The following is a 10401-nucleotide window of genomic DNA, read 5'->3' as shown; positions in this document are numbered from 1 at the left end:
TCATCATCAATTTAGCTATGAAGACAGAATAATGATATATATATATATATAGACACACACACACACACACACACACACACACACAGGTTTGTTTCGCTATCAAAGTGAGGACATCCCATAGGCGTAATGGTTTTTATACTGTACTAATTGTACATTCTATCCCCCTACACTACCCCTACCCATAAACCTACCCATCACAGAAAACATTCTGCATTTTTAATAAAACATTGTTTAGTATGTTTTTAAAGCTATTTTAAATATGAGGACTCATGAAATGTCCTCATATTTCATGTTTACGTTGTAATACCAGTGTAATACCCATGTCATTATACAAATTTGTGTCCTCATAAATCACAAAAACGCGCACACGCACACACACACGCACGCACACACACACACACCTTTACTGACCTTTAGTTCTGATGGCAGGAATTCATTCACAATGGGAATTCGGGGATGTATTCACAAAAAATATATGTGAATCTGCCACATTATCCTGAAAAAAAAAAAAATCAAAAGCATAAAAATTAAGGTAGCACTTCACTTAAAGCCTTTATATATAATGTATATAAAAGTATTTAAATGCATTAATTATGCCTTGTAATGCACCTTATGATGCACTGTGTGGTATCATGAATAATTGTATCCACAGTTATAATACATTATAATACTTTTCTATTCACTGAACACACCTTTAGAAAGTATATGCATTAAAACATATGACAAACAACCAATTTCAGATGTAACAAGGATTTTCTAAAAATGAAATTTCTAAATTTTAATTTGATAATCTGTTATCAATGTTATTAATGTCATGGAAATAAAGAAAATATAATAATTTAAACCAGTTTCTGTTTAAAAAATAAATACATAATAATAATTAATAATAATAATACAAATACTTATTGGCATAGTGCCATCCATTAGTGAGATTGGTGTGTTCACCTCAATGAGTCAAACCTTGCTCTGCTCATCATTGTTCTGAAAGAGAGATGGGAGTTTTTTTTGGCCTCTTCATTCTGACAAACAAGAACAGTAATGTGAGGGGGAGCCACACAAGCAGTCTCACACCAACAGTCTGCAAATTCAGCTTCAAAGTTCAAAGTTTTATACTGTACATGACATATAGCATTGGTGCAATGGAAGTAAAAGGTTTAGATTGTTAAAAAAAAGAATTTTATTTTAAGTAAATATGATAAAGAAACTACTTTAAGATAAATGGGAAAAAGTATAAGCCATGCAAAGAGAAAAACACAATTGCGAAAAACAGCAGGAAGTATACGTAGATGAAATATGTGACCTGCAGCGACAGTACTTGAGCAGAGGTAAATGAACTAAAGTGCTGAAGTGTGCATAAAAGGTCATGATTATGTGGAAAAGGTAATGAAACCTCTTACTGGAAAATGTGCAATGGTGTCTGATACGGCTAAACAGACTCTAATTGTAAAAGAAAAAAAAAAATCTGTAACTTTTAATTGCTTTGAAATGTCCATGAGCCTGAGCAGGGGTCAGCAACCTTTTATGACAGTTAGTTTCATTTTTTATTTTTCTTGTTAATCACTGTGCCATTCCAATAATAAAAAGGGATAATCAAAATTTCTAAAATAAACTATTTAATTAATACATTTATCTCCTTTCTTGTGCTAATCACTCACCTACTAATGGTCACCCCTTCATGATGTTGCTCACCACTGAGCTAGTAATTAGATTACTTTTTATTTTACATTTTTCCACATTTATACTGAAATACAAGAAAATTCTGCACATTCTGTACAAGTAAAATACTGTATATTAGTTTTGCTTTCATATTTTGCAAATTGACACCACATAACAAAACTCTAGTGTTCATTGCAAAAGTGAAAAAAGAAGAACATGATTCTCAATTTGCACTCTGAACCATCTTTGAAAAGTTTATACAAATAAAAGTTACAGTAACTTGTTGCCAACCTCAGGGGAAGCCATTATGAATAGGCTGCGAAATCACCATTCATTTCACATTCATATTTGAAAGCAATTTCTCTTTTAAGACGAACTAGCAAATAATTACAAACCAGACAACAAATTTGCCTCTGGCGTGACTGCTAAACCTGTGCTAATGAAGTTTAGCTCATGTTGTTGTCAGTTAAAGGACAGAGGTAAAGACGGTTGAGAGAGGAAATATTCAAGTAATATCACTTCAAGTGACACAGAAGCCACAATGAGCTCGGAATCGTAATCAATGGTGCCCAGAGTGATGTGTCGAGCTCCTGTCAGGCAGACAAAGAGACAGGCTGTCAGGTCAGGGCTAAATTTACTCTTGAGCTGGTCTCTGGTGTTTCCTCAGGCCTGTCATAGCTGCCCTCAGGTTTGCCGATAAAGAAGGCCGGATACTCAAGTGTCTTGACAAGTCTGACAAAGGATAGGAACAGTAGGTTGGAGTGTGTGTGTGTGTGTGTGTGTGTGTGTTTGTGTGGACAGTGTTGATGCACAGTGTCCCTGAGCTCGAGAGAAGAATGATACAGGAAATCTGCACTCTCCAGATGTACTGAAAGAGCATGGAAAGCCATTTTTCCTTCCGAACATATATTTATAAAGTTCACACATTTCCAAGGACCACTGAGACTGTGGGCACCTGTGATCGATATATTGACTCAAGCACACAGCTTGATTATCTCCAGATTTAGTTGTTGTGTTTCTTAAAGGGCTAGTTCACCTAAAAATTCTGTCATCATTTACTCACAACCAAATGAGACATTGTGAAGAATGTCTCAATGGTTTTTTGTCTGAACAAGGAAAGTCAATGGGGTCCAGTGTTGTTTTATGAACCCCATCTTTTAAAATATCTTCTGTGTTCAACAGATGACACAAAAGTCATACAGGCTTGGAACGACATGAGGGTGAGTAAATGATGACTGAATTTTCATTTTTGGGTGAACTAACCCTTTAAGGACACTCTGTGCAAGTATACACTCTAAAAAATGCTGGGTTAATAACATCCCAAGTTTGGTTGAAAATGGACAAACCCAGCGGTTGAGTTAAATGCTTGCCCAACCTGCTGGGTAGTTTTATTTAACTCAACTATTGTTTAAAAATTACTGTATTGCTTGGTTAAAATGAACCCAAATATGTTGGAAATTAACATTTATTAATATGTTTAATAATTGAACATTTATTAATAAGTTAATAATTAAATTTGTTTAATAATTAAACAAGAAACATTTATAAAATTCCTTACTAATAAATGTTTACCTTTTGATTATTATTGTTGCCTCTAGTAATTATGTCAGATTTTTAATTTCCAACCTATTTTGGGTTCATTTTAAGCCAGCCATATAGTAATTTTTAAACAATAGTTGGGATAAATAAAACTTCCCAGCACGTTGGGCAAACACTTAACCCAACTGTTTGGTTAAAACAACCCAATCGCTTGGTTAAAACAACTCAATTGCTGGGTTTGTCCATTTTCAACCCAGCATTTTTTAGACTGTATGATCACAAACGCTTATTGATATATAACATAAAATATGTTGTATTTTCAGTGTTACAAGGGCATTAGTGGACATTAGTGTAGACCCGAGATGCCCAAAACAGAACAATTTGGCCCATGAAGACCTTTGATTTGGCCTGCCATGCCAAAGCACAAGGTGGTTTGAATAGGAGGGGAAAACATGCTATTGAAGCATATCTTCATTTCTAAGTTGTTGTTGTTTTACCATTTTTGTTTTATTTTTACCTTGAAATGTAGAGAATATCACTGAATTTCATTTGTTTGAATGAAAATAATGAAAAAATTATTATATTTTTAATATAATATAGTTGGATATTATAGAGCATTTACTTTCAGCCCTCAGCCCTCAATCAAGTTTGATTTTTGGCCCTTCGTAGTAAAAAGTTTGCGTATGTCTGTCATAAACCATATTCTTTTACAGTCCATTTTCCATATCAGTTCAACTACTGTCATGGCAGGACAACATTTTGATAAATGTCCTGCTGAGAAAGTTAGTTAAAGATGACATGTTTATAGCTAGCCACCTGGATAACACATGTGGCAAAAGCATTTGAAAGTAACCCTATCACTCGCCTTGAGTACATAGGTTTGTAACGGCCTCAGCAAAACCAATAGTCCAAACATAAAGGCCACAAACTTTCTTTCTTTCTGTTCCACATATGCCCAAATATGACCCCATAAGAAGTGTACAACCTTGGTTAGCTTTAGCCCTGTGTTGGACCCTTAATCGGTGCTAAGGAAACAGCAGAACTAATCTTCTAGGGGAAGCAGCGAGGTGAAGCCTGGTGGGCTGAAGAGGGAAGTCTGCAGGAAGTGACCAGCCTCTGATTACTGTACACACGGCTGTCACGGCCGTCATCACCTCCCCCGCTACACTCGGAGAGTGTGTTATACGTGGTTACCTTCTCTCCATCATACCCTCTCTGTGTGCGTTTGTGTGAAAGAAAGTGTTTGAACTATTTTTTTTTTGTACATTCACTGTCAACACCTCACTTGTGTTGTGCGTGTGCTGAATGAGGCGAGGTATGAGGCTCATTATCGGCAGCCTGCTCACAACGGAAGTGCGTTCAGCTATGATAGTCAAACAAAGTGTGCTGGAACAGAGAGTTTATCAGGCTAAACTGATGTTTCTTACACAGACTCTTCTCTACTGATCTCCAAAGGCTTAAACACACACTAAAAAAGGAATTCTGATAAATAGGGAGGAAGGGGTAAGATGTGTCGATGGTTAAGCTGTGTCACCCTATTTAATCTAGCAAGCTGTGCATAATATTTGCCACATTACTATACATTTAGAAAGGACCCATGATATGTAGCTGCTTTTTTTTCACATTTTTGCATGTCAAAGTAAATTTTCTTAAGTTTGTCAGAGCAAACTAAAATAATATATTACATGTTGCTAAACTGTCAACGTAAACCATATCAACTATTTGGCCTACTCACAAATTTTTAAACTAAGCTTGTATTTTTCCTAAAACGGTATATTTGGGGTAAAATGTATCAGATGCTTTGGGGTAAGATGTGTCAGTGGCTCAACTAATAGTGATAGCGAGCTTCCAAAAAGCAGGATGTACTAGATAAATAAAATATAAATAATACAATAGCAATCAGTGCTGGGTAGATTACTTACAAATTGTACTCCAAATACTGAATACAAATTACATGATAAAAATTGTAGTTAGTAACATTTTAGATGATATGACTACTTTTAGATTACTTTTGACCTAATTTGAAAATTTAGAAGATATAAAAGAAGAATTAGGCCATGTGTCCACCAAAGTGTTTTTAGCAATCTGAAAACTGCTGAAAGCGCATATCTGTAGGTGTTTGAGAGGCTTCGGCATCGCAGTGTTTTTTTGCAGTTGAGACGCTTTGTTGCTATGATACTGAATATCCGAGGCACTGTTACTTGTAACTGATTTTGCAGATAATTTGTTTCAGACTAAAAATGACGACACAACGTAGAGTACTTGCTATGTATGTTCGGAAACCAGCAAAATTAATTTCTCATCCATTTTGTTCTGTTCTCTGCTTGTTGATGTCATTGTACAGCGAGGATGTTGTGACAGTTGATCGGTGTTGTATTTATCCCGCCCCTCCACTCTGAATGGACGGCTGGCTAAAAAGTGACAGTGATGAGCGCAGCGTTACACTCAAAGTTGAACGTTCATCAACTCGTGGTGAGCAGTAAGAAAAAAACATCGAGCACTCAGCGATTGAAAACAATTGTAAAAGTACGCTAGCCACTGGAAAAAACGCATTGGTGGACACACTGCCTCAGGGAGAATCAATGAATTCTGAATAATTTACTACCAATTTGTGAATATTATGTAATCATGTAATCGTGTATTTTGATTATGATTATTTAAACATTTTATATTCTAATTACAAGTGTTTAATTTTTGTAATCTGATTACATAATCAAGATTACATATAATCAGTTACTTCCCAGCACTGATAACAATATACAGTCAAACCAAAATTTATTCAGACACCTTGAACATTTTATTCATTATTACAGTTTATTCACTATAGTTTAAAAAATGGTAATAAAATATGACAAGATCTCAGAGTTAAATTGTGTCAGAAAAAAATAATCTTAATTATGTCAGATAACACTTAAGCAAAACATGGTCAGGTCAAAGTGTCTGAATAATTTTTGGTCCCAAATTTGTATTAATTTTACTGGTAGTCCACTGTATGAAGAATTTTTGGGTATAATATGTCACAGTTTACTTTATTTTGCTATCCTCACTTACATAAATGAACTATAGTGTCCTGTACCCACTAGTAAAAAAATAAAAATATATATCTAGTGTCTAAATAATTTTTGGTTTGACTGTATATTGTTATAAACAATATATAAATACAAAAATAAATAATAATAAAATGCAAAATATTGAAAAAAAAAAATTCTGAATATTGGAGATTTAATATGCTTTTTTTTTTTTTTTAAATAAGAGTGCATTTTTTTATTTTTTTTTTATTTTTTTATTTAAAATGTAAATAGTTTCAATATTTCACTAATAGACAACTAATTTTAATGGTAATGTTTCTATAGTTCTATGATACAGATGGATTATTCTAATTTTGGTTGATAGCTAATTATTTCAGGATGTCTTCTAACTCATTTCTCATTGGCCTAGAAGATATCTAAAATAAAAAGTGACACAGCTTATTCCACTCCTCCCTACATGTGCAATGCTGCAATAATGTCTTCCTAATGTGATTTATTCTCTTCAGTAGAATCGCATTATGGGTAATGAATAGCAAAATGTAGTGTAGTAAAGTAACCACATATAGATACTAACCATGTTTAAAAAAAGAGATTAATGCTTTGTGTCTGTGACTTACTTTCTACATTAAGTTTTATGTTAATATTAATATGTGCCTCTATTCTTTCTTAAGAAATCTATTGACATGTTCAGGCTTTAAAACAGAGGATGTTTTAGCTGGTCTTATATTTTTTTACTATCCGCGGCAAATACGGTACATCAGGCCATTTATCTGTTTATTCAGTTGTCATGTTCATGTATTAAATGTAAATATATCTAAGAGTGGTAAAAAAAGATCCTGTCATAACGATTAGAAAAACAACACAACAGAAAAGAAGATTCTGCCTTGATGAAATGTCAGCTCTTTTGTAAAGCACACTGACTGCACCAACAAGGAGAGGATGGATGTTTGATCCCACCCGCTGTTGTGTGAGGCACTACAGACACAGACTGCAAGAGAGAGAGAAAGACAGCGAGAGAGGCCACAGAGAGGATTAAGTTTACCTGTGAGGGGCCTGTCAGGTAGATTTAGCAGCAGAGATGATAAGCGAGGGAGTGTGTAGGAGGACGAAAGCGGGAATGAATGAGCGTTTCACAGCGCTGTCGGGCAGACAGAAGAATAAGACACTATTTCTATCAAAACATCAGGTTAGTCTGTCGGAGAGGAGTTTGACCGAGTTAAACAGGATGTCACGTTATCAGGGACTGCTGAAGGGAGTGAGGGAGAGCGGGAGGGAAGAGAAAAGATAGAATGTAGTTGCACTTGAAACTGACCAGAGCCACAGCCGCTGGCTCAGAGCACCATGGGAAGAGGTTAGAAGTGATAAGCCAATAATGTTCAGTTTACAGCAATGCTCCTAAATATTCTTTAAAAAATGCTACACTATCATGAAAAAAGAGCAACTCAAATTATTATGTGTGAAGTTAATACGTTGGTTGGTTTCATAGGCAATTTATTTATGGGTGCATCAGTCTTCCTGTTTTTCATCTGTGATTTTCCGATTTCTCTTAATGCTTACTAAAAACAGTGACTGCGGTAAGCATTTTTAAAGTAAGCATTTAATTCACTTCCTGATCGCTTGTTAATGAAGTCTGTTGCTTTAAGTATTATTCATCCTAAATTTTCAGCGGACTTTGGAATACACTACATACTGTATTTCTAGAGGAGCTCTTCCACAGCCTGCTCTTCGGTCCAGTAAAATAAAGAATTAAAATGGATAACTTCTGTAAATGTCATTATTTATACAGTACCATTCAAAAGTTTGTGATCGGTATGATCTTTTTTGTGTTTTTAAAAGAAGTCTCTTATATTGACCAAGGCTGCATTTATTTGATCAAAAATACAGTAAAAACAGTAATACTGTGAAATATTATAACAATTTAAAATAACTGTTTTCTATTTTAATATATATTTTAAAATGTAATGTATTACTGTGATGGCAAAGCTGAATTTTTTTCAGCAGCCATTACTCCAGTCTTCAGGGTCACATGATCCTTCAGAATCATCTGATTTGGTATATGCTGTTATAAAACAGTTTTGCTATTTAATATTTTTGTAGAAACTTTGATTTTTTATTATTATTTGATGAATAGAACGTTCAAAAGAACAGCATTTATTTGATTTAGAAATGGTTTTTTTTTTTTAGATTATAAATGTCATTACTGTCACTTTTGATCAATTCAATGTATCCTTGCTGATTAAAAATATTAATTCTTTGGAAAAAAAAAAAACCTTACTGTCCAAAATTTCAGTGGTAGTGTATACGAAAACAAATTATTATTATTTTTTTACTTACCCCCATGTTGTTCCAAATTAATTTTCTTTTCTTTTTTTTTTTCTTGTTTTTTTCCCCCCTGTGGAACACACAAATAAAAAAATAAACATTTAAATATTTAAATATTTTTCTAGCAACCATGGGTTATAAAGCTTCAAAAAGCAACATAAATCCCTATAAGTCTTCTGAAGCCATGAGCTTTGTGTGACGAACAGACCCAAATTGTTAAGTCCATTGTAAGTTACTGTTCTGATACAAAAATTGCTTTTATTACAAATCCTAATCACTTCAGCATGGACTTGACCTTAGGATACAAGTTTTATTAACTGTGCTAATAAAGTAACTACACTTGTTCTTGCTTCAGGTCTGAACTTTGGTCACTGGCAGTCAAAGATTTACTGAAGTTGACAAATACTCAACATTCCATAATTCAACTAATTTTATAAATTGTGGTTTTTCAGTGAAACCACAAAAATGCAGCATTTAGAGATGCTGGCTTGGAGTGAGAGTATTCTGGGTTTATTTCAGCTCTCAAAGGAAACAGAAGTCTTCAGAATTTAAGTGCAAAAAGAAAAAGGAAAAAAAGGGAAGTGTTTCGCTGTCAAATTTAGAGCAATTTTCAAAATTACAGCAAAGATGTTTTCTCAGTGAACATTTTTGTAGTAGTGTGTGTCTTCTTGTATGTGTGTGTTATGTATTTTTTCAGCAGAACAAACCTTAAGACTAGGATGCTGAAGCAGGTCAGGTTAATGCTGTCAGCACTGCTTTGGTTTATGTCCATCTTCCTGGAAGCTCCGCCTCCCATCACCACTTAAGATAGCCCTTCAAATGTCTCTTGTCCTCTGCCGTGTTCCTCTCAGTTGTTTTCCAGAATAGCTACAAACAGCAGTGAAACCTGGGATATAGACATGAGCTCCTGTGGCTCACACATTTAAAATCTATCAGCAGAAATAAAGAAATCACCAGAATGATTCATCAAATTCTGAAAAAACAAAACAAAAACATATTTATGATGTATTTATCATATATTTAAATGTATTAAAATATAGCTGCTGAAAATAGTTAAAACAGTAACATTGCAGAATATAATTTCAACTTAAAATAAAAGTTTTATATTTTAATATATATTTCTTTATAGTCATGTTTTAATTTAAAGTTGCAATAGGATCTTCTCTACAGAAACATTGGTTGAAAGTCTCCTCATATCCTGATAGCAATCACTGTTAAACGGTATAAATGTATTTTTATAAATATATATTGTCTGTGGTAGACGTAGGACCATAAAATGTTCATCCAATCATTATATTTGGTCCGAATGAAATAATACGATGTCTTACCTGCCTGTCAACTAAATGTTTTTTTTACATACCCTCGCGCACACATCTTCCGTCATCAGCGCGTTTCATGCTATGCAGACAGAGTACAGACAGACGTCGGTCACGGAGCACCGCAAACAAACAGCAGCCACCTTTTACAGTTCCTCCAAAACAACAAGCTTATGCTGCGTTCACGCCATAACTACCGTTATTTAAGAGACGGCAACCCGAACCGGAGCTGTTCACGTCCTCAGACTCGGAATTATGCGTTTCCATGTCAACAGTATCAGTACCGAGATGAATCTGCAGCAGTCAGGTACAAGCTCTCTAAATTGTTTATGTTCATTGTTATTGTAATGTCATGTGCTTTGAGACGTGAGGCAGTTTAACGCAGTTTCTTGTGACGCTTTGCCAAGAGCAGTTGTGCGCGAGCACGTTAATCGTGCGTTTTAGAGGAGGCGTGGCCTTTGAGACGCTCTGAAGGGAGGGTGTGATCTTATGATCTTATGATTTGAAAGCTCGCTGATTATGATCTGCGCAGTGTATGA

The 10401-nt window shown here is 34.6% G+C and overlaps 1 long non-coding RNA gene across 1 annotated transcript; it reads right to left on the bottom strand.

Annotated features, from left to right (window-relative positions):
• Positions 1 to 166: 166 nt before the first annotated feature.
• On the bottom strand, positions 167 to 7314 carry LOC127518966 (uncharacterized). Its single transcript, XR_007931696.1, has 3 exons — positions 7267 to 7314; positions 946 to 1019; positions 167 to 496 (listed from the first exon to the last, which is right to left on the bottom strand). It is a non-coding gene; the product is annotated as an uncharacterized LOC127518966 (long non-coding RNA).
• Positions 7315 to 10401: the final 3087 nt, after the last annotated feature.

Source organism: Ctenopharyngodon idella, chromosome 9 (assembly GCF_019924925.1).
Source record: "Ctenopharyngodon idella isolate HZGC_01 chromosome 9, HZGC01, whole genome shotgun sequence".
Taxonomy (NCBI): Eukaryota; Metazoa; Chordata; class Actinopteri; order Cypriniformes; family Xenocyprididae; genus Ctenopharyngodon; species Ctenopharyngodon idella.
Note: the sequence above shows the minus strand (reverse complement) of the source record. Positions and strands in the feature narration are given on the sequence as shown.